A 25,087-nucleotide genomic window follows, 5' to 3' on the forward strand; every position below is an offset into this window, starting at 1 on the left:
TGAAGCGGTTAAAGTCTAGTACTGCGTATTACCGCCAGTATTTGTAAAATTGCCACTATTGCCAGGATTACGCGGCGCAACCCTAGCGCAATGTATATTTACCTGGAGAGGTTCTATTTCAGTGCGAACATTGTTTATGGAATCGTTAATGCGCGGCAAGGCGCGAGTGACATTTCAGCCCGTCTACTCGTATGTCCGGCCTTATTAAAAACTCACTTGGAACGAACTAACAATGTAATAACTTGAAAGTTGATTTTAAATTGCTTCTAATAGCCGTATCGATTTAAAACTTTACAAGTACCTACAAAGAACTTCACTTACACTAACAATTTAATAAAATCTTGGAAGTAGATTTAACTTACTTCTATTAGTACGTATCGATTTGAAGCTTTGCAAGTATGTAACGATGGCAATACAATACAGAGGACGAATAGTGGAAATCTTCGGTGGATAACCCCTCGAGATTGGGCTCATAAATAAATAAATATATACACATTATAGGACATCATCACACAAATTGGGCCAGAAAGGTTAGTCAAATATCTTAATTATCCATTTTGACGAGTCCAATTCTATGAGGGCCTGAGGGCATTAAACATAAGTACAGTCGGCAACAATCAGGTGCATTTTTAAATGTTTATTTTATTTTATTAGAAACATTCTAAGTAGGTACCTATTAAGGTGAAGTTCGATTACAGCTGTCAAATATTGTATTTCAATAATTTATTTTCGTTTCACTCAACGAGTCTTGGAAGACATTTTTTTTTATTAGCCCGTTATAGTGTCCCACTGCTGGGCAAAGCTGGGGAGAGGCCCCTTGATTTCCACAACTCCCGTTGTAGTGATTTATTTAATAAAGAAAATATTTTGTAGTTAAAGTAAATATGACACAGTTGTATTTCTACGCTATGACAAGTATAAAGTGAATTTTAATAATAAAATAGTATTTTTTTCTCGAAAAATTCTTAATAAAACTATAGAATGTAATATGTGCGTTGGAGGCCCAGCTCAAAGACAGCAGATGTTATTAAATTCCACTATAAACCAGATACATCTGTCCTGGTGTAACATCAAACAATATTAAAATTACTACTAATATAAACAATATACTCAAGCGATATAGATAGGCTAGTAAAGAGATAAGGGGTATTGAGTAATGTTGCTGTTTTTTGCTTTCCCGCTTTGAAAAAAAATAAATTACACGTGATATCTGTTCTGACCCCCCTCCCTTATCTTGATCATTCGTGATATTTTTCTTACCCCCCCCCCCTCTACACGATCACATGATTTCTGGACGACCCCTAACACGGATAACCTGTGTTGTGACGCTGTTGATGAATTATGAGTCGTATTAAAACCGCGTTTCCCCGCGCATTCTGATAGCGGCGTTGTAACATGGAGGTGGTCGATTTTGCTGCCTCTGGTTAAGTATATTATATTTCAAAACTGAATTCCGTATATCAGTATATAATAAGTTTTTGGCAAAAATTTCATTTTTGGTACAAGCTTTTATCGCTGACTGTACTTTTCTTACGACAGACAACTAATATACTCATCGAGACAATTCTAAAAAACCCTAACACAATTAGGTTACGTTGTTTCATCACAGAGTTCCTATGGCCACCTCCTGTCTCCATCATCAGATCAGCTCGATGGTTCCATAATATTGCATTGTCATCCGATTTATACATGCATGCAAAATTTCAGCTCAATCGGAAACCGGGAAGTGGATTAAATTTAACTTGCAAGATTTGATTGACAGACAGACAACGGTCAGGTGAAACTAAATAAAAGCTTGTAAAAACCGTTTCGCCCATCAAATTTTTGGTCATCTACGGGAAATTGAGCAACAAATATGTACTTAAAAATAAGATGCCGACGAATTAAAAATCAACCTAGTTGGAAAGTTTGGAATCAGTTTAAAATAAATTATTGCCCTATTCAAATTTCCAAGTAAATTATGTACCTACTTATCTATAGGCTCATAAAATGATATAACATTTTCTTTGTTTTATTCTCATACAACATGAAAATAAGAAGCTTACATGAATGAAATAAAATGGAATATTTTAAATATACAGCGAGCCTTAATTGGAGTAATGTCAAAGTAGAAATGGAAGGTAAGACAATTTCGGTAGCTATTTGCTCTCGGATTTTGCATAATTTTCTTGTAGGCAAAATGATAGAGCCTTTTTACCGTAATAGATAAAATACATGCTCATTAAATAATGTATAGAAAAAACCACGTAAGTAATTCACGAATGGAATAATTAAAGCCAAGTAGGTAACTTTTTTAGTTTGAACAAGCCGCAGTCATTAGGCAAGGCAGTTTTTAAAGAGCTGTAAAATAACGTGTTAAATTGTATTGAATTAAACAAACTAGTGAGAATTGAGTTATATGTATTACGCACTAACATTGGGACCTAATCAAGATAGCATGTCATTTAATGATGATTACTAGATTTATATCATGACTTTATCCTCAACAGCAAATTATACTATCGGCTCGATTCGGAAAATGAATTAGATTTCTACTAGACTTCAACAAGTTACGATACGGATAATTTAAAGATATTTGTAAGATAGATATGTCAAATTTGACGTTTCCGCGATTCTGGAGGTCCTCTTGAACGATTTCGACAAGTTATGACTTAGATATCCAAGTCACATCTAGTCGATATCTAATGTAGATCTAGTTGATCTCTAAATCGTCTCAAGATTTTGTGATTATCTCGAAATCCGAATAGGCCTGTATAACTCGAAAACGTTCATTTTCTGCTTAAGTGCTAACTAAGTCAATTCAAAATAGCAGTACTATTTTGGCATAAGCACTTAATGTGAATACAACCATGCGCTGAATTTCCCGAAATTAATTCAGAGTACACGGTACAATTTACATTTACAATATAAATAATCAGTGAAAATCTCGCTATTTACCAACACAAGGGCACTAACGAGCTCGCAAAAACGTGGCCAACTCACACAAACTTTAGAAAACAGTTCCTCCAGAATTGACAACGTAAGGTTACAAATAAGCAAGCATGGTTGTAAGCTTCGTTTAACATGTTTTTAAATTCGTATATATAAATGTTTGCAGGCATAATTTTACTTCATCACACAAAGTACCAACTCATACCCTTATTCATACAATTTTATGGGCCTGATTTAGTTAAATTATTTTTATCCCTTTCTTACAAATACATAAGTCAAAAGACAGATAAAAACAAACGATTATTAGCTAATTGAGGTTTGTAACGCGTTTATGAATAAAGGGGTAAAAAGCCGTTAAAAGGCTAACTGTAGCTATGTCAACCGAGCTTACATTTAGTGTAGTTTCATACAAATAATATTACGGCACATAATTTTATATCTTCGTAACACCTTCTGACTTGGCTCTTTGCCGTATTAGTTTTAATGTATGGGACAGTATTTCACGGGTTTAACTCATTAATGTTGTGTTTAAATTATATGCAGTTATTAAAACCACTGCGCATTGTGATATGGACTACGAACGCGTTTATGATTCTGATTATTAGATCTGAAATTAAGAATTGTGGGTGTTTTTTGCACATTATAATTTTTCAAGAGAAAGTGATCCCTACGATTTTTGTTATTGGGATTGTATATCGTCGGGTGACAAGCAAAAGTCACTAAGTACTATCAAAAAATTAAAGTAACAATGCACTTTATTACACTTGTAACACGGTTTATTGACCAATAATTTCAATGGTGCTGTTAGTTAGTGACTTTTGCTTGTCATCCGACGATATAAGGGTTTGGGATTATTTTCAACAGGTATATTGGTTTAAGGGTAAAGTGTAACTGATGCACATTAAAAAAAAAAGGTAGGTATATTGGCTATATTTGTGTACATGGTTATTTAATTTGATAGTCGGCCCGATTCAAACTTTAGGATACGTCAAATTTTACGGCTAGATACGATATGGATTAGATATGTCAGTGTCAAATGTGACGTTTCTTCAAACAAAAACGTCACATTTTGAATCGGGCAGAGTTATTCCTTCACTTGTAATAGTAGATTGTTAACCAAGGGTTGAAAGGCACCCATTTCTGTCGAGGTAGTTTGGCGCTCGAACGCAGTGAGAGCGCCAATAGTCCGAGACGGAAATGGTGCCTTTCACCCGAGTTAAACACTCTACTTTTCATATCGAATGCGAGGAAACCAAACAAGACAAGGCAATTTCGTAAAATCAGTAATTGAAGTATACCTAATAGACCTACGGCCATGATTTTTTCCTTAAGACTTACTTGCAATCGGAGACTTTACATGTATGAAGATTAATAACCCCTAGCGAAAATCATTTAGATTGCAATATTTACGAAAACACACATTTTTTAACAAACTGCAGTATTTTAAAAATGATTTGTTCAATATAGTATGAAAATCAGCGGGATTGCCTCTTACTTTTTAATTTTATACTTTTTCGTTCTAAAAGCCGCAACAGACTACCGGACCGCATCGCGACCTTGGTGCGCCGCACCATGTAATAACATAATAAAAGTATTTTAAATATTAAATAACAATTTAATTAATAATATAAGAATGTTTTATCTTGTATTTTATTTTATTTTCATGAATATAGTGCTAAATAACTTTTAAAACCAATTTAATATCGTACAAACGTTTAACTGTGGCTGTATAAGATTCTGCCTTTGCTTATTTACGCAAGTGTAAGGTTTAAAAAAATATTTTTGGTGTATTCCTTTTGGTTCCCGTCTTATGAAATCGAGTAAATAGAATTCAACGAAAGAAATCAAGAATAAATTGTTTTTAACAATTTACTTACATCGTTTTGTATAAAAAAAGGATCAACGTGGGATTAGTAAAATTAAACAATTACCAATTGTTCCAGGCGAGGAAATAAAGACACTATTTTTCCAATTTGTTTCTACCCAGTTGTTTGTGGGACGGGGACGCAGAGGAGTACACCATTTTTCTGCACTAGAGCATAAACGTATCACTTTCTGCGCACCTTCTAGAACAACAACGACCCACTTTCAGAGCATGAGATATGAAAAGAGACTTTTTGAACAAGTTAGGGTTGCAATTCCCTGAATAACCGAAACTGTCGGTATAATGGGGAGAACAACCGACTGCAGCATGATTGATTGTTGTTCGGATTCCAAATTCAAATCACCGCGGCACAGGTAACATCCACTACATTCTCACCTCGTAGTTAGCACGACGGAATGACTAAACAGGGTGTCCATATTTAATCTGCGCGCCGCGGTCGTATCGGTTTAATGTGCCGGGAATGCATGCATAATTCAGAACGCGCCCAGAACTTGGCGCAGTGTGTTCCGTGGCGCATAATGTCTGAACGCAGCGAAGCCGCGGTTGACAGCGCGAGAAGCGAAGAATTTGACGTTAACCCTAGGGCAAACTTACATATTATACCTACGCCAAAAATGACCACCATATAAACTTCATCTTTTCGTATTTATTTCTTATGCAGAATTTTTATGAGGCTTGAAAAGAGTATTTTTTTTTTAATCTAGGCTGTTAAAGGATTAAGGAAGCTGTTGTATATGAAGACTTTGAGGTTGTTCTTTAACTATGCCTATTAGTTTACAGTTGAAGAATTCTACGCAAGTTTTATATTGCCTCTCTGGCGCATGTGTGTACTTGTAATTCTAAGGGTCTCAATTTGGTCATAACATCGCATAGGACAGCGATCGCTTTTATATATCATTGAGTGTTCCATCTGACAAGTATCTACAGCCAAACGACACAGCCGGCCTAGCCAAGGTTACAATCGCTATCGCTAGACAACGAAAAGCATTATGTCTCTCTAGTCTCTATCACTCTTCCATATTAGTGTGACAGTGACATGACAGTTGCGTTTCGATCGCTACGGAGCGTAAGCGATTGGCATCTTGGCTACGCGGCCTGGTATACATGACAATCTTAACCTTAAGGGTAATAAATTAAATATTGCAGTGCAATTATCTCCAACAGACTTTGACTCCACACTTCACATGGCTCTCCACACCGCCAAAGATAATAAAAACAGATGGAGAAAAATCGTAAGAGAGAATGTGATACCAAAGGGGGGTCACGACCGTCAATATTGACGAATACGACGCAAGGAGGAGGTATCATCAACTCTATATTATCTTGTAGTGCAACCAGCGACTGGCAGAAAAAAGGATACTTCTCTTCCTTTCAGAAGCTCGCTCATCATCGGAAACACACATGATCGCGAACTCACAAAAAAAAAGATGGTTTTCCTTTCCCTCGTAATTTTAATTGATAGGTCAGCATTTACATAAATTTTACTTCAAGACGTCTTGCAATTAATAATTAAGAGCCAGAAATCCCACATGCACCTTGAAAGCCCAGGGGTTCGATAAATAAGGGTCAGTTTTTTACCCCACTTGGTCTGCAATCCACGTATTTAATTCGGCTATATAAATTTACTGCACTCGTGAGCGAGTCTGGGGAAATCTTTAGTGTGGATTTTTTTAATTCAATAACATTGCAGGTGAGTATTTTTTTGTTTTCTACAGTATTACTCTGCAATTTATTGTCATTGTACCTTATGCGTACTGGCACCTATGAGAAGGACCAAATGTGTTCGCAGATTTTTATTTATTTAGAACACAAACAGTCACATATACAGAAGCGCTGGTGGCCTAGCGGTAAGAGCGTGCGACTTGCAATCTGGAGGTCGCGGGTTCAAACCCTGGCTCGTACCAATGAGTTTTTCGGAACTTATGTACGAAATATCATTTGATATTTACCAGTCGCTTTTCGGTGAAGGAAAACATCGTGAGGAAACCGGACTAATCCCAATAAGGCCTAGTTTACCCTCTGGGTTGGAAGGTCAGATGGCAGTCGCTTTCGTAAAAACTAGTGCCTACGTCAAATCATGGGATTAGTTGTCAAGCGGACCCCAGGCTCCCATGAGCCGTGGCAAAATGCCAGGATAACGCGAGGAAGAAGGAAACAGTCACATACAGTGGCGTAGCTAGGGGGGGGCGGCGGGGGCGGCCCGCCCCGGGTGTCACCCATTTGGGGGGTGACACCCGACCGTGAACATCAGTAGTGCCATCTATAAAAATTCGTAAAACTGTGGCAGATTGCACAACCGCCATTAAGGAAATAATATACAACATGCCCACGAGGAACCCGAGAGATTTTGACAGAATATTCCTGATCATATTTAAAGACTAAAATGTCCTATAAACTGTTTTGGAATTCGCCTAGTTTCATAGTCCAGTAGCACCAGCATAGCAATGTACAAATTGCAGAACATTCCCAAAAAGCGGAAATGTTCTCGAGAATGTTCTCAGAACATGGAAATTATTGTTCCGCCATCTTGGATTTTTTCCAAAAAAACTTTTTTTTTACATAGGAATCTAGAGGCCTCTATCTCCCGCCATGCCAAATCTCAGCGCGCTCGCACCAACTTGAAAAAAATTAAAAAAAAAGTCGGCCATTTTTAATGCAGTTTGTTTTGTCTCGGGGCCCTCTATGACATTTGGTCGAGCACCCCCCACCTATCACGCACCGTTTAAAAGTTGCCATGCAAAATAAAAAATTGGCCAGTTTTCCTGCAATTGTAACATTTTTCCAAAAAAAAAACAATTTTTGATAGGTATTTAGGGGATCCCGAGATTCCGTGGCCAAAATTTCAGCGCGCTAGTGCAAACTTGAAAAAATTAAAAAAATAGTCGGCCATATTGAAAAAAAAAACATGGCGGCGTCAATATGACATTTGGTCGAGCACCCCCCACCTAGGTCTGACCGTTTGGCCGGGCCGTCATACATTTTTCTGACCGGAAGCGGTAGACCAAAAGTCGGATACTACACCTAAACTATCGTGAATATTCATGGTATAAACTACGATAAATAAATAAATTCTCGTTCTCGAGAACATTCTCAGAAATTACCGAGAAATTCTCATGTGGAAAGTTTCGCAACTTTGGAAAGTTTTTTTTAATTATGTGATTATTTCTGTAATTGACAAAAAAAAGTTAAAATTATTTTTGGGTGACAGTTTTACAAATTATAGCATTTACATTCTATGTACAAAAAATCGAAAAACGAGAAATTCTCATGTGGAAAGTTTCGCAAATTTGGAAAGTTTTTTTTTAATTGTGATTATTTCTGTAATTGACAAAAAAAAGTAAAAATTATTTTTGGGTGTCAGTTTTACAAATTATAGCATTTACATTTTATGTACAAAAATCGAAAAACTATTTTATTTTGGCGAAATTGACGTAAATTCTTTTAGTATTTTTTCCTTATTTTGGCCTCAGAAATGCATGGTTAAAATCTCTCGGGGTTCCTGGTATGTAACAATAATATGTTGGTGCCTCGTAGGTTTTTTATTCAGAAAGTTTTTTTTAATTATGTGATTATTTTGTAATTGAGAAGCTATGTCACTATTTCTAATTGGGTGAATCTGGACTATTTGAAATTCATTGTGAAATGGGATTTTACAGAATCTCTTTGAAATCGCGCACTTGGAAAAAAAGTTTTTAATTTTTTTTTAACGTAAATTATTTGTATATCTTTCACGGGACAATGATGACTCGGACCTTTGGGAGGCGTGCGCGGAGCCCAGGCCAACATGTAGACCCTTATGACACTTATGAAATGTGGGTTACACCGAGCGGATGCTGTCCTTGCCCGTGTCATAGAACGCGCGCAGAGGCAACACCCGCCAGGGTGTGGACTATTGAGAGTTCATGGAATCTAACATGAAAGCGATGGAGTAAATTGTGAGCTATGGAATATTAAACGTAATTTTATAATTGTAAAATATTAAACATATTTTACAATTTTGATTGAATTTTGGGGTGACACCCACAATTTCCGCCCCGGGTGCCACCCATGCTAGCTACGCCACTGGTCACATATACAAATGCATTTGTAGTAAAATGTAGTGTACTTAACATACGTAAGAAATAGACCTGGTGGTGGATTATTATGTAAGTAGTTCTTAATAAAGTTGGTGCAGACTCTTTACAGGATGCAGGCTTATTTGTTTATGACGTTTTTCAAATTCAAAATTTACTTTAAGAAAAATGTCCTTGGGTACTTCAGTAGGTACCATATTGGTAGGTTAGACGTTAGTTGGGATTTAATCTATAGGTATATTTCGTTAAAACATTAATAAGTATATCTAAGGTAAAAATCCCGTTTTAGTCATCTACTTATCGAATTACAGCCAATATCCATTTTTTCAGTTATATTCGTAATTATAAGGTTTATTTTGTTAGTTGTTACAGGGACATTATTTATATGTATTATGTTACAGAATATCATCTTTCAGACATAATTCATTAAGTCGTCTGTAATAGTTTCCTTAAGTATAAGGAAAATGTTTACCTTATGTGTGTTACTTATTTAGTGATCGTTCTACTCCTTTGTCAGCTTAAACCACCAAACGGAGGCCCCGCAAACTCGCGACACCTACTTACCCACGTTTATGTTTAATTCCTCACATTAACGTAATGAACATCTCGTAACTCAATTCGCGTAATGTATGCCATACATTACCTCATTTCAGTTAACAATTCACTATAAGCTCTTGCTGAGTTTGCCTTCAAAATTCAACAATGTCAACAAAGATGGTTCAGTCGTCGCCCGGCGCGCGGGCGGCGAGGACGTCCCGTCTGCTGCGTATTTATTTTATTAATAAATATGTTAATACCCCAGGTAAGTCTGCATTATTCAACGTCGGTAGCGTTGACACAGCCACGGATAGCCATGCAAATTCAATCCGGAGATGCGAAGGAATTATCATAATTGTAAGTGAGGTTTTTGTTTCTGTACCTGAAGTTTAATGTGAAGTTTGCGGACACTTTTAGTTTTGCGCCGTCATCCTGCGATTTGCAATTCAGAGGGAAAGAGCAACTTTTGCGGGGGTTGCTTGGGAAATAAGGGTTGCTTTCCGTTGCATTGTGACAAATTGAATTAGGCAGGTTATCCTGCTAGGTACTCTTGTTACACAGCCTGTGTTTTCTCATTCGCTTTGTTCTTCAGCAGAGTAAACATTGCCGTTGGACTTCTGGACTATTCATTTCGCTTAAATACAGAGCGCAGCGAAATATTCGCCTCAAGAAACTGCTATTGGCCTAGAAATTCTTAACAACTGTCGGTAGGTACTTAGGTTATGAGAAAATGTTTGACTTGACTTGAAAAATATGTGCTGCTGGTACTAAATGCTGACTGTATTTTCCTTTGCATATCCAGTCAACAAGCGCAGTCTGGATGAAGTTATTTAAGTTTAGTCCTTTCGGTTCTATCATCAGAAGAAATAAGAATAAGAATTTGTTTATTGTTTACCGTGTCAAACAAGATGTTTGTTTTGTTTGCCGAGACCCTGGAAGATCTCCAAAGCATGATTGAAAGCCTATACCATGCTTCTTTGAAAATAGGTCTTAAGATGAATATGTCCAAGACTAAGGTTATGACGAACATCTCTAGTAAATCGATTCCAACCATTATGGTAGGGAAAAAAAGACTGGAGGTGGTCGAGCAATACTTGTATCTTGGACATATTCAATCATTTGACAAACCACACCAGCAGAAGGAGATCTCCGGGAGAATCCAGCTCGGCTGGGCGGCATTCAATAAATTAGCGGACATCCTGAAACCTGCTAACATCCCACAATGCCTGAAGACTCGCCTCTTTAACCAATGTGTCCTGCGTACCATGACCTATGGTGCCGAGACATGGACGCTCACTAAGGGGCCTGTGCATAAAATCCGCGTAGCACAGAGAGCCATGGAGCGCGCCATGCTCGGTATCAAGCTTCAAGATCGGGTAAGGAATGTCGAGATCCGTCGCCGCATCAAGGTGCATGATGTGGGTTCCGTCATTACCAAACTAAAATGGAATTGGGCGGGACGTGTTGCTAGGCAGAGTGATGGCAGGTGGACTAAAATGTTAACAGAATGGTGGCCGCTTTCAAATGAAAGAAGCGCCTGGCGTCCGTTGGCTCGTTGGGTGGACGACATCCGGAAAATTGCGGGTCACTTCTGGATGAGATTAGCTCAGGACCGGGACAAGTGGCGTACTATAAGAGAGGCCTATGCTCAACAGTGGGCGATAAAGGGCTGATATGATGATAGTCACAACAGCTAAACTTTTTTAATACCCATATATGTAATATTACAATTAAAACTACGTTAATTTCCAATGTTTACAAGCAACTGCCAATTTATTTGTGCAAAAAATAACATGCTAAGTTTTCGATCAAAATTTACTAATTATTTTTTTATGATCTCATAACATAATTAATTAATCCGTATGTATATGACATAATTAATTCGTATTCTTATAACTAAGGCAAAAGTTTGGAGGTAATTTACGATTTTTTATACAGACAATAAAGAAATCTTATCTTATATCAGGAGCCAAAATATGAATGTAGCAAATTGCGAATTAGAAAAACCGTTAAGCAGGCCACTGATGAGCCTTCCAAATGGATGCCGTTACAATGGATTCATCCGTACGGCATCCTAATATTAACACATTCAACACCAAGAACCCGACTGTCGGGTACACTGTTCGTAGCGACTACGCGCTACATACGACGAAACCGTGGCTACGCGCTACGGGCGTAACCCGTAGCACTTAGTGGTATTGCATGTGTTAAACATTGTACGTTTTTGACATTCACGAACCGATTTTGGATTGCAGCCACGCTATTTGGACTGTTGGAAGGCTGGTCAGTGGCCACCTAGGAAAATCATGAGTTTTATGAGTTTTCCCTGTTCGGGTCTACACTTTGTATTCAACACTCGAACTTCTACGTCCACTTTTACTGCAAAATAACAATCGAACGAACGGCCTAATTTATCCTCCTAAGGCCCAGCCATACAAATGAAAAATCCAAAATTTGCCATTGAAATTGAAACCTATAGTGTAGGAAATAGAGTTGATTTTGCGTTGTTGGAAAATTAAACGAAATAAAGCAAAAGCAACTCTGTTCCAATTGAATAGGTTTTAAATTTCATCGAACTGAAGAGGTACTATAGGTAGGACCTTGGGCCTTAGGAGGTTGAACCTTTTACTACCAGTGCAAACGAAATAACGGCTAATTTCACAAGCATTTACTGCCACGTCAAACGTTTACCGATGTATGTTTTTATAGTGCCATCACCCTGTAAATATGGGGTGTTAAACCGGTTTAGGGCCCGGGCCCTTGACTCGTAAATACAGGGCGTCGGATTGCTCTAAGGCTACCGATTTCGATTTTATAGCCTCGGGATTGTCACTTGCGTTTATGGCGAGTGGAGTCTAATCGAATATAAATTAGGTGGCAAAGGTTGAATTGCATTTTGTTAGTGCCCATAAAGGTGTATAAAATCAGTTAATAGATCTAGGAACGATATGGATTAGACGTGTCAGTGTCAAAAGTGACGTTTTTTTAATTGACGAATCGGGCCGTATGTAATATGAAAATGTACCTAATATGCTAAAAATCTTTTCTTTAATAAAGTGTATAAAAAGTGTTATTTTTGAGTGGATTTATATGAATACACTAATGACGTTTTGTGACAGATTCTCGCACGAGTTCATACAGCCCAGCCATTATCACTAACACCTTATAAAACAAAGTCCCTCGCCGCGTCTGTCTGCTTGTGTTTGTTTATATGTTCGCGATAAACTCAAAAACTACTGAACGGATTTTCATGCGGTTTTCACCTATCAATAGAGTGATTCTTAGGTGTATAATTTGTTAACTCGTGCGAACCCGGGGCGGGTCGCTAGTCTAAAATAAATTGATTCAAAATTCAAGCAGTCGAAACTCAGCACTGCTAAGAAAGTTACCTATCGATAAATAACTTCCAAAAAACCATTACTTTTCTAAACTTCGGTGCAATCAATCGTTGCATCGATGACCGGCGAAGCTAATGGAATGTGCACTCTTCACTATCGCCGCCCACATATCTGTTTTAAGAAGCATCGGAATTTGGACTCTATTTCTAAAGGTGCTAAATTCATTTTAAAAACACACAGCAGCCGGAGATACGACTAGGGGAAAGAGAAAAGTAGATTTTCTACTCTAAACCGAAAATCTGAAGAATGCCGCGTATTTTTCAATCATCACCCGCTAGGGTTGTCACTTTAAGCTCCGGTCGATTGCGGTTTTAGCCCCCGCGGTAAAAAAAGTTTGAAGGTTTGTTTGTCTGTGGTATAGTTGTTCAAATAGGGTTTCGATTGCGCGGTTTAGGTGTCTACGCATTTGTATGGTTTTACGTTGTCAGACGATACATTTGCATTGTATGTATATTTTGTAACCTTAACGAAAACGAATACATATGTAATCTTTTACATTACAAAGAAAACTTTCAGGTTTTGATTTTGAGTAAAGTTTTAAGAAAAAGTCATACACAACTTTAAACTTTTAATTTAGGTACTCGGGTTTTCAATTGCCAACCCAAAACTAACTGCTGAGCCAACCTGAGTAATATAAAGCCGGACAAAGATGTTTTTAGTAGAAAGGGCGCGAAATTAAAATTTTCTATGGGACGATAACCCTTCGTGCCTACATTTTTTAAATTTGTCGCTCTTTCTACTGACGGAAATGGCTTGACAGAGTATAAAAATAATTACATTTTAGTGTGAACAAATCTAAGGAGTTCCATATTCGAAAATCAAACCATTCCGTTAGGGAATGGCGTGCGGTTCGGCGCCGGCTGCCAATCAGGGCGCGCCTTCCTTCCGCCGCGCTCGCGATTTTTTCACTCGCGCCTGACACGGACAAACTTGGTGCATTCATCACCGCAGTCGCATAGAGCTTGTAAGTAGTAGATCTGCTCCTTAAAATTATTTAAACATTTCCTATTTCGTTTTGGGGCCAATTGATCATATAGTCTTGCGCGTCCCGCGTCTTGTGTGTAGGTAAGTCGTATTATTATGGCCGTCGTAATGTTTAATTACAGATTTACTTCATTCTCGTAAATGTGTGGGTGAGAAATTAATGAAAATTGTACATGTTTTTTTTTATACCCGACAAAGGGGAGAGTTATTTTAGCATTAAATTTAGGTAGGTATGTTAAGTTTATTTTTGTCGCACGATCCACCGAAGCATTAAACTTATTGAACAAAGTTTTGTGAATAAGGAGTTTTTTTATGGTTCGCTTCATTTTTATGACACGGCTGGTATACGTTACATTTTTAACCGTCATGAGAAAGTATTTTTCACCAAAAAAACATAGTCGGATTAAAGTATTTCAAACTTTTTAACGATCATGCTCATGATGGTTTAAATAATACGTTAAATATTTGTTTTCGCTAAACAAACAATTCAGTTGATAAATAAATGCTAATTGCTCAAAGCTTTCAACTGCGCAACGGCCAATGTATGTTCAGAATTCGAAACTAAATCGTCGCATCTTGTTTGAATAGTGAGTGGTTTCATAAATTAATTTTCTAACAAGCTTAGTCGCTTAGCAGTTTGAAATTAAAGACAAATAACAAGCTATGAATGCAGTACCTACATACAATTTAGTTTATGTGTACAAAATATATTTAAGAGCTGTTGTATAGTGCGACGTAAAATAGTAGAAATGAAATAAAATGGAAATAAATACTTCCATACTTAATTGTTGCCATGCAGCATTTTACGTCAAAAATGTGACAGTTACGTAGGAAGTGGCGCCCTCAATAATGTTCTACAATTTCTTGTCGAACTATATGCGTGTGCTTTATAGTGATAAAGTTTTCGAAATTTCGGAAACAAAAGACGTCGCAAACAAAAACGTTGCCACTTCTATTATTTTTCCAAAGAAACAGACGCGCCTGCGGTGCGATGTTTTAGCAAATGAGTGTCGACGTGAGTTCGCGTCTGGAACACCATTCACATGTGTGCGTGAACGTACGTACGCGTGCACATTAGTTATTGTGCGATGCTGTGTGCGAGGAACGTTTAGGAATTCAAATTTGGCGCGAGTGACGCGAATTAATGGATTATTTTTTAATTAAAGTTACTGAATGCGATAAATTATTTTTTTTTGGACTTTGGCAAGCTCTCTAATTCACTTATATTATAATCTAAAAAGTACAAGTTTTTTTCTGTAATAAATAAGAGAAAAAATCTTCCAAGTGTCAACTTTTTGTTTTTTACGTATTTCCGAAGGATTTTCTTCTTTCATGTAGTGGAATTCGTAATCCAATCCTTGCACTGTATGAATGAATGAATAAATCGGCATTCAGAACACCGCTCCGGAACATTCAATAGAATTCGCTTCACACATAAAAAATGTAAAGAGACAGCCATTTTGAATTTGCATATGCATGGAACCTTCCAGAGCGCATGTTTGTGAAAGGAAACGTAGCCATGACAAGTAAATTTATCGGTGTGATAGTACTGAAGGGAAGAAACGTACATATTTTAAATAAGTATACGTAAGTATTTAAACTCTAAAAATGCTATAAAACGTTTCCACACTATATTTATTTAAATTTGATTGCACAGTAAAAATAGGTACCAATAGCTCCAGTAAATACACTTTCTGAAATAACTTTTAACTTTATATCCATGTGGCTATTTGTTGATACATGAAAAAAAACTGGAGTATACCTGGATCTGTTTTTATTTAAACGAACATCCGAGATTAATTATTCAAAACAAACACTAATCCGTGGAACAAAGACAATAACATGTACATGCATTAATAGGTACGTTTTAACTCCCGGAAAATTCGAATACATTTTAGAATGCTTTCCATTCGTAGTGAAACTATGAGGCATATATACATATTTAAATTTTAGATTAATCATCATATTACTAATTTACGATTGTCTTGTATTGACTAGCGACCCGCCCCGGCTTCGCACGGCCTAACAAATACCTCTAAACCTTCCTCAAGAATCACTATATTGATAGGTGAAAACCGCATGAAAATCTGTTCCGTAGTTTTTGGTGCACTGAGATTTATCATTTACCAAACAACCCATGTGAAAAAATTTAATAAGTCTCTGGGTAATACTTTGTCGGTGCAATCTCTACATCTGCGTTTAATAAAAAAATTCCAAGCCAAACGGTATTATTTTTAATATACCTTGGTAGGTACTTTACCTAACACCTACGAGTAATAAATAGATACATATTTGTACCTGCAAAGCTATTTCTTTCCCCCATGAAAACTTAAAGCAAAATTCAACGCTAACGAAAGCGCTTTGCAGAATTGATACAAAGTGCTTTGATTGAGTTGCCAACTCCAAATTAGCCAACTTCATACATTTCCCATTCAAACGTTTGTATGACAAAGTCTTTAAGGAGTTTTCGATTTTCGGAAGCAATATCCTGTAATGACAGGTTTACTGTTTTGCCTGATAATTGCTTTTCGAAATAAATCGTCTGGGGCGAAGTCGTTCACGAGTTTTGCCGCGTTTCGCTTCGTTAACCTCAAGTTTCAGTAATTTGTTATAATTAAAGCGAGATTTACACTCAGCATCAAAAGTAACCGATCAGACTCCGCGTCAAAAGTATCTGCATCTCTAATAATACTCTAATAACTTAACAAAAAGAGATAGTCGTGATTTTATGATTCGATTGTTACAATATATAATTTATTTATTAAAACTTACATTTCAGTCCAGAAGTCGTGGAACCACTTCTGGTGGGAGTCGAAGAATGAATCAAGTCCAGTCGTAGACACTTACCTGAAAAAGAAATTACAAATTTAAAACATACATACCAAGATATACATACATAAGATCAAGAAGAGTTGTGTAGTGGGTACTCCAATATAAATACATAGGAAACACCCATGACTCAATAACAAATATCTGTGGTCATGGCACAAATAAATGGCTTTACCGGGATTCGAACCCAGGACCATCACAAGCAGGGTCACTGTCACTACCTACTAGGCCAAACCGGTCGTCAAAACAATGTACAATGTAAAGAACATTGTACAATTGTACATGTACAATACGTAATATGTCTTCAAAGGACAGAAAGGGGTATTAAGACGAACATAATTGCGATTATACATTATATACAAGTTTCTCTTGGCACGTGTAGGCATTATTATTATTGTATACAACTAGCGACCCGCCCTGGCTTCGCAAGGGTAAACCTAAACAAATTATACACCTAAAACTTCCCCAAGAATCACTCTATTGATAGGTGAAAACCGCATGAAAATCCGTTCCCTAGTTTTTGAGTTTATCGCCAACAAACACAAACAGACAGACGCGGCGGGGGACTTTATTTTATAAGATGTAGTGATTTTGCATCCCATTTCTGGCGTTTCTAATGTTGGAATCCCTGAAGTGTTTTGATACTTAAAACATTATCGGGAGCAGTTAATCGGGAGGATTGGAAGTCTAGGAGGGAGGCCTTTGCCCAGCAGTGGGGCACCTTATAGGCTCGTTTTGTTACTTAATAAATACAATCGTGCTATGAGCTTAATATAAGATAAGTACATCCGTACTTTATTTGTACAATAGTAGTTTTGCAACTTGGTGTGAGTAAGTACCTAAACCTTTTTACATACCGACATCCTACATGTAGTATTTATTAAAGTCAGAAGAAAATTGTTCTCGTCTATTACAGAGAATACGAAAATCCTACATATAGTATTACTCATATCTCGACGAAAAATCACAACGGTATCAATTTCTTTAGTAAGTTTTTTGTTAGAAGATATGCGATATGATTTTGATGAAAAGCATGATGGAATATGCTTTTGGATCTAAGCGAGGTATGAAATTATTTATATTATAGGGTAAAAAAATATTTGAAGGAACGTTTTCGTGTATACACGATATACATCTTTAAAAATGTCTTCAGAGATACGAACATACAAATCTAAACAATTTGTAATTCTTTATGTTTTGCAAGCAAAATGCGCCACTCTTACGAAAATTAAGTATAACGTTTGACATTTTTTATTTGACATTTGACACACTTTTGTGGCGAACCGTAAAACATATTTAAACACCTACACGTATTACGGGGATGACGTCATAAAAGCGGCGTCAAACTTTAACGTCCTGTTAAATTTTAGGGCAGTCCTCTAAAGTTATTGGCTTGTTTAAGTAAGCTTAGTGGTCTTATTCATATGTATGAGAGATGCTGTGACAGCAAATTTTGTGAAAAACAATAATGTCATAACATTGAAATAAGTATCACTACTCCTTATAAAACAAAGTCCCCCGCCGCGTCTGTCTGTTTGTGTGTTTGTTCGCGATAAGCTCAAAAACTACTGAACGGATTTTCATGCGGTTTTCACCTATGAATAGAGTGATTCTTGAGGAAGGTTTAGGTGTATAATTTGTTAACCCGTGCGAAGCCGAGGCGGGTCGCTAGTACATATGTATAAACAAGCAAACTCTGCGCCGACTCGTGTCCGAAGTGTGGAAGTGGCATACACTTAAAACGTCATATATATTATGTTAATTTGAAGGCATAATGACACTGCCACACTATCATTGCTAAGTCTGTGCAGAGTTAGCTAGGTCCGACTTGATTTGGCTTTGACTTAATGCTTTCCAAAATGACCAATATAATAAATTGCCTCAAGGCTTTCACGAGATGACTATATGGAATATGTGGAAGGCATTCTCTGCCAGTCAACCATTGGATCAAACAGAGACATACTCGTACATGTCATATGTAAATGTTTAGTTTGTCATTATAATATTGGTTATTAAGTAGTCAATTCAATATAAATAAAACCAACTGTCCAAGTCATTTACGACCCATTAACTTAACACCTGGTTACCCAATCATAATATATGAGAAATCTAAACAGAGAACATAATATGTATACCTACTTATAAATGCTAATTAAATGACATGTGGTGTTCAATTTTAGAACGTATTTTAAAATTCCAACATTTCACACATGGTTTGCATTCCGTTCCACATCAAAAAATGTATAGATTAACATTTTTTTCAATATTATTAAACGAATGATATTTGTATATTTAAAATTTGAACTTAATTGGAATTTTTGAAAGGATAATAACGAGTTAGATAAATCAAACATTCTCTTTTGTTGTTTTAAACATTGAGTCTTTTTTGCAGAAATAAAGATAAACATACAAATTTAGCTGCTTTACTTGTAAGGCCATCGTTGGCAATGTCAGTTTGACAATTTTCTTCCGCATTAACCCCTGTTTCTATATTCCATATGACATTTTAATATCTGGGAAATAGAGACAGAGTTTACGGGTCAAACTCTTTTTAGTGTGAGATAGCGTTAAAGATGACTCACGCTAGACCGGGGCGGGGATTTTTAATGACGGCTGATCGGTGATCACGTGGTTTCCATAGAAAACGAAGCGCCGGAAGCTCCGGCCCGGTCTAGCGTGAGTCATCCTTTATGCGTCCAACCTATGGACATTATTAGCACAGAATAAGTAATAGTATTATCATACAGAACGGCCACGCACCGCCCCTCCGCGACTCGCATTACCTCGCCCCGCGACTGGCAGCGACATGAATCTGGCGGACTTCTGGCGTCCTCTCAGTAAAGCGACTTACCCACACATACACAATGACGCGTGTACAGACGTGCCGCGCACACATATAAACGCAAATGATTTTTGATGTATGGCGTGTCCGCCCTGTGTTATTACTTATTAGCAATGAGAATGAACGCCTTGCACGCTGCATTAAGGTAGGTACACACGTGTAAACGCTTCCAAGGATGTTTTCCCTGCATCGTTTAAGACCCGCCGCAGATGCCCTGTTTTCATAAGCCCCGCTGCGCACTATAGTGTTTTCGTTCGATCCGGAGGCATGTAAATTTAAAGATGGAGGTTTATCCTGTTTGTTTGTTTGAATAAAATAGTCTCGAACAGAAAAGCCTGGGAGAGTATCGATCATTTTAATGGTTAACAGAATTATCGTTTTTAGTTTTAAATCGGCTCGTGAGCTCAAATATGCTAATACTAGCTAATATAATAATACTAGCTTTTGCCCGCGACTTCGTCTGCGTGGAGTTAGTAATTTGGGTAGCTTATTTTTTATCCAATCTGCTTTTTATCGATTCCCCATACAAACTTCCACCCCCCTTTTCACTTAAAGGGTGATTTCTGTGATAAAAACTACCCTATTTCCTTCCTCGGGAATCAAACTATCTCCATACCAAATTTCAACTAAATCGGTTCAGCGGTTTAAGCGTGAAGAGGTAACATACAGACAGACACACTTTCGCATTTATAATATTATTTATTTAAACTTTATTGCACAAAGTATATACAAAAATGTACAAATGGCGGACTTAATGCCAAATGGCATTCTCTACCAGTCAACCATAGGGCCAAACAGACATCTACAATTGGTGCAGAGAGAGAAATATCTATTCAGTGAATATAAAAAAAGCAAACTATATATATAAACTACATAAATAAATAAAATATATATAAACTACTACATATTTATACAATACATACTATAAATATAATAATGATGGATATTATTCGAACTCTTGTTTTAGCAAATGCTTACGCAACAACCGCTTAAAAGAAAACTTACTTGGAGCTTGTCTAATATTTAGAGGGAGTGAATTCCAAAGACGACTAGCCTGGACGGCGAAAGAATTAGTCATAAAACCAGTACGGTGAGAAGGTATGGTCAGTTTGAGAACGCGGGAGGTACGCAGCTCACATCCTGGACGAGGAGTATCGAAGACGAATTTACTTTTGAGATATCCAGGAGCTTCTAGAAGGCTCAAACAGGATCGAAAATAGGATACAAAGGATCCGAAAGGACCTACGACGACGGATGGAGAGCCAGTTGAGCTGCTGGCGGTAAAAGGAGACATGATCGTATTTACGAAGTCCAAATATAAATCTAATACAGTTATTGGGTAGACGGTCTAGTTTATTGAGTGATTCCTGAGTGGCATTAGTAGTACACACATCCCCGTAATCAATTATTGGTAACACTAAGGACTGCCCTAACATTTTTTTCGTGCTTACAGGCAGAAAGTTTTTAAATTTATATAGAGTTCTAAGTGTACCTGTGACCTTCCGACTTATCTCCGAGAGCTGACCAGACCAGGAAAGGTTGGAATCTAAAACTAATCCGAGATTCTTAACCCGACTGCTCACCGGAATTACAGTATCCTCAAAAAGGATCGGAGCAACAGGTACTGTACTCAACCTAGACATTTGCCACTGGCTACCTAAAATTATGGCTTGGCATTTAGCTGGATTTACACAAATGCCAAAGCTAGCAGACCACTCGGTGATGTAATCCAAGTCAGCATTTATTGATGAGATAGCCGTGTTTATATCTTCCACGTCAACTTGCGCGTACAGCTGAAGATCGTCTGCGTACAAATGGTAAGAGCATCGAATCTTGGCGGTAATAAGATTTATAAAAATTGAAAAGAGAAAAGGAGAGAGAATACCGCCTTGAGGTACTCCAGTACTCATTCAGACCAATCAGATAACGAGCGGCTGGCACGGACTGCCTGGGCTCTATCGGAAAGATATGAAAAGAACCACTTTGTGGCATCTGAAGAAACCCGCAAATGAGTATATGAGTAATATTATAGTATGGATTATATTAAATGAATTGTGCAGAGAAAATTATTTTTTTCATATTTGTAACTACAAAATAAAAGTTTTTTTGCCTAATGAGATGTAAATGAAAACAAAACAAACATCGTTTAAGCCAAATAGCACTTGAACGCGAAGCCGAGATGATGAAATAAACTCGAATCCAAAGCAACAATTTGTTTGCGGCGATCGTTAGAACACTCTTAAAGTAAAACGAGAAACTTTAACACTTGACAGTTAATTAAATTTGACAGGCTTCCGGGCGCCGCAAATAGTTCCTGTCATCAGTTTTATGCTTCAACTTCCACCAATTACGCCGACTTGTCAACAAACAAATTTAAACTTCAAAATTAAATCAGCCCAACTATCGACTCCGCGGCTCGGAGTTTAAACAGCTTTAATAATATATGTTAATTAATACGCACCAATGACTAGTAATTACGTTTATAATTAAACTATAAATTAATTTATTAAAAATTCATTAATAAAAACGTTGAAGGCAATATTTCGTGGGCTCAACGAGCCGGTCCGTTGTAAATGGCTCTGGAGTGTCGTTAATTTGGTTAATTGTTGTATTCTTGTTATAAATTCAGGAGATTAAGCCGCTAGTGTGCGCGCGCCCTAATATAGATTTAATCGTTGTACGCTATTGTATATCGGGACTTTTGAATAATTAGAGCATATTAAAATTTATTTCGCTACGAATATGACCGCGATTAATCATATAATTGATGTTTTATGAATCTTTCATGAAAGCTCACGTCCATTTTCTGGGTCATAATTATTAAATGTACGAAGTCGTATTCGTCATTCATTTTACTATGGAAATTGACAATAAAATAACATCGACGTTCAATCAGGCCGCTGCAGCAGTGTCGGAGCGTTAGTGCAGCTGCGGTCGGAAATGGAATGTTACCTTAAGACAAAATGAGTGTTGTCATTGTCATCCATGTCACCCTCTATGTATGTATGGTAGAACCACTCACAGGCCAATTCGAACGTATATACTGATATTAGAATGATATCTAACTGACGTCTACTTAATTTACTTTCTATACATCTCGCTCGCACTAATATGCGAGTACGAGCGAGATACATAGAAAGTAAGTTACGTTCTCGATAGCGTTTAAAATGTCAGTGCCAAACTGGTGGTAGCCACACAGTTGTCTGTCTGTGAAGGATCTGCTTAGGTATTCTCACACAATCATCACATCTATCTATCGTACAAAATTTAGTCCCATTTGCAATTATTTTGGAGACCTTAGGCCTTGAATAATTATAGCACATATTCCGTCCAATTGTCTACGTATAGATATAATAAATACATATAGCGGCACTAAAACAAAACTTCCCCTTTGTCTATTAGAAAATACATGTCAATTTACATCCGAATAGAATGCATATAGTGCCGTAAAATAAAACAGGGAAAATTACGCTGCAAAAATATTCGCCTCTCGGGTAGGGTCGGCAAAAGGATAAACACGTTAAAGGCCGCTGTTGACTGTACGCTATCCACAAAGAAAACACTTATGATTGTGCGGTAGGGTTGCCAAAATAAAGGATGCTAGTTTGGGGTGAGCGTTTGACGCTTTTCGGATGTGTTAGATTCGAAGTATTGTATAAAAATATGAATACTCGTAAGATAATAGCACTTTGGACAGAACTTGTTAGATCTAGAAAGAATCAATGTTATGCAATAAACTGCTCTTGAGTTATGAGATTTTTTTCCAAAAACGGTTATCATATATAACCTATTTAATATAATCTAAGGGGGATATTTCGTTAACCTAAAAAGTACACTCGGCGTCACGGAAATCGCACACCCACCGATTTTTGTTTTAAGCGAATATAGCTCTTATCATATGTATTATACCCTCACAATATATACATCATTTAAAAGCACAATTAATAAGCATTAAAACATGAGTAAAGCATTTTTGGTAAAATTAATAATAATCACGAAATTACGGCGTTCTGAAAGAACACCTACAATACGCGTTGTAAGGGTCGCTAGTTGCGTTACCTTGGATAGGTTTAAAAGGGGGGGTAAAAGTGGAATATGGGTCATTCGGTATCCAGAGTTCACAGAGGTCACACCGGAACAGCTGGAGAAAGAAAACACCCCAAGAAAATGGATACCACGGAAGCAGAAGCAGCTCAAGCAGTAGCCCTGGTGGAATCAGGAATGACGCAGTCTGCGGTTGCTCGGCAACTCAACATAAGCCGTTTCCGAGTTCTCCGAGCAGTTCATCGATTCCAGAGGACTAGAAGCTTCACCAGGAAGCCTGGATCCGGAGGACAACGCTGCACTTCCGAAAGAGACGACCGCTTTATTGTGTCGACGTCTTTGCGGAACCGTTTCTCCAACGCTGTCCAGCTGCAGCAACAGCTGCAAGCAGTTCGGAGAACGGTGGTGAGTGTCTCTACAGTAAGAAGAAGGTTGCGGGAGAAGAAGATCATGCCCCATAGAGCGGCTACGGGTCCCAAATTGACGGCAGAGCATCGGCGAGTCAGACGTGAGTTTGCTCGCGAACACAAGGATTGGACGGTCGACCAATGGAAGGCTGTCCTCTTCTCCGATGAGACCAGGGTGTGCCTGTTCTGCAACGATAGGCGCAGAAAAGTGTACAGGAGGCAAGGGGAACGTTATTCACAGGCCTGTCTTGAAGAAACCGTCGGATACGGAGGAGGATCCTGCATGTTCTGGGGTGGCATTTCCCTCGCCGGCAAAACCGAGCTCGTTTGTGTTTCCCGCACTGGTGGTGGTCGAGACCAGGGATCCATGACTGCTCATCGGTACATCACAGAGATCCTGGAGGACCATGTGGTTCCATACGCCGAATTTGTCGGTCCTGGATTCACATTCATGCAGGATAACGCCCGCTCCCACACAGCGTTGATTGTTCGGGACTACCTTGATCAGGTTGGGATCACCGTCATGCAGTGGCCAGCAAGGAGTCCGGACCTGAATCCCATAGAGCACCTTTGGGATCAGCTAAAACGGAAGGTGCGGTCACGTAATCCTGCACCTGCGACCCTGGAACAGCTTCGAGATGCCGTCATTGAAGAGTGGGATGCTATTCCTCAAGAATACGTCGTGTCTCTCGTGAGGTCCATGAAGGCTCGCATGGAGGCAGTCATTAAGGCCAGAGGAGGCAAGACTAGGTTTTAAGTTTAGTTTTAGGCATTTGTATTCCGATATTTGTTGATTTTATTGTGTTTTAATTTGTTGATTTTTTTGCATGAATATACGATTTTTATTTCTTATTAAAAAAGGTGCCTTTTTTTTACTCTTTAGTAACTATTGCATTGTTTTTAAATGAAGGGTTAAATTCTCTTTAAAATGATCCCACACACTCATACTTTACCTTCAACAACATAAGGTTTATAACGGCTTGAAACAAAAATCCGTGGGTGTGCGATTTCCGTGACGCCGAGTGTAGTACTCGTAAGTTGTTAATATTATGGGCTATTTAGTCTTATTTTTTATTTCGAAAATCATTGGCAAAAGCTTTAAATACAGTGGGACTTGACGATACAAATGAAGCCTTAGTACTTATCAGTAGGCTTCC

At 37.8% G+C, this 25,087-nt stretch overlaps 1 protein-coding gene across 4 annotated transcripts in view; it reads right to left on the reverse strand.

Moving 5' to 3' along the window:
- The window catches only part of LOC134806382 (teneurin-m), a 693,234-nt gene that overhangs the window by 125,683 nt on the left and 542,464 nt on the right, over positions 1–25,087 (reverse strand). The window lies entirely within an intron of this gene.

The sequence above is a fragment of the Cydia splendana genome, chromosome 3, assembly GCF_910591565.1.
Source record: "Cydia splendana chromosome 3, ilCydSple1.2, whole genome shotgun sequence".
NCBI lineage: Eukaryota > Metazoa > Arthropoda > Insecta > Lepidoptera > Tortricidae > Cydia > Cydia splendana.